Genomic DNA, 1,459 nt, shown 5'->3' with positions numbered 1-1,459 from the left:
AATCTGAAAAAAAACAGAAACAAATGTACAGATAAGAACTGGTTAAATAAATTATGGCAAAGCCATACAATGAAATACTCTGTGATGATTAAAAATAGTAAGGCACTTCTTCATGCAATTATATGGAAAGATCCCCAATATATATCAAGTAAAGGATTTTAGGTATATAATGGTATAATTAAACCCTACCATTTTTGTAAAAGTAAAATATGTGTGTATACACACATATCAGGTATGCACACCCACATTCCTATATGGGCATAGATCATCTCTAGAATGGAACAACAACAAAAAATTGATAAATTGCTCCCTCTATAATTTTGAGGAAGCTCCCAACAGCTAATTAATTTTTGTTCTTTGCCCTAAACCTGCCCCTTTTCTCATTTTTTTCATTTCCAAAAAGGTACTACCATTGATTGTCTCAGAAAAGTAGAAATGAGGTTTGTTCCTTCTCTTGTCCTCACCCAACCCCCATTAAATCAATTATCAAATCCTGCTAACTTTATTTCCAAAACATGTCTCAAATTTGTCTACTTGTATTACAGATGTTGGCTATTTCTCAACGTTTTTTGTTCCTTTCAACCTTAGTCATAGAACTCCTGATTTTCGACTAGACCTGTAGTAACCTAGAGTAACCATTTTATTGTCTATCTTCCATTGCAATCACATGGGGCCATGCTACTGAGTGCTTTCCAATGAGCTGTAACTGCAAGCGTCACGTATAATTTCTAGAAATTCTCTTACAGGAAAGGGATGTATCTTTTTTCCTCCCTTCCTCATTCACATTGTCTGGGATGAAAACAGCATGACTGGAATTAAAGCAGCCACCTTCAATGAGGAGGTGGAAGTCACGTATTGACAAAATGGAAGGAATCTGGTCCCTAAGAATGGTGGAGCCACCAATTGAATTCTAGGCTGACGATGTACAGATTTCAATTATGTGAGAGAGGAATAAATATCTGTCCAAGCCACTGTAATTTGGAGTTTCACTTACAGCTACTCCAAATCCCAAATGATAAAATGTCTCTGTATTTCAACAGTCAACCACCTGACCCAAGCCCAGCCCATTTCACCTGAACTGCTGCAACAGCTTCCTAACTGTTCTCTCCACATCCTATCTTGACCTCTTCCTCTATTGAATTCTCCACACCTCAAAAAGAACGTGCTTGTAATATATATATGTATGTATGTGTGTATATATATATATATATGATCGAATCCTCCCTTTTTTTACAATCCTTTAAGAAATTCCCATTAGTTTTAGAGTAAGTTTAAATTCTCAACATAGCCTATTCAATCTTACATTATCTGGCTCCTAAAACTTCAGCTCATCCCTTGCTACTTTCCCCCCTCACTCACTGGGTTCCAATCACATGGAAGTTTCAGATATCCTGTGCCCTCTACTGTTAGAGTCACCTTAAATCTTTTGTCCCCAGTCCCTACTGCCTAAGTCTACTAA

The sequence above is a fragment of the Pongo abelii genome, chromosome 8, assembly GCF_028885655.2.
Source record: "Pongo abelii isolate AG06213 chromosome 8, NHGRI_mPonAbe1-v2.0_pri, whole genome shotgun sequence".
NCBI classification, from domain to species: Eukaryota; Metazoa; Chordata; class Mammalia; order Primates; family Hominidae; genus Pongo; species Pongo abelii.
The sequence above is the reverse complement of the archived record's forward strand: the minus strand, read 5'-3'. Positions refer to the sequence as shown.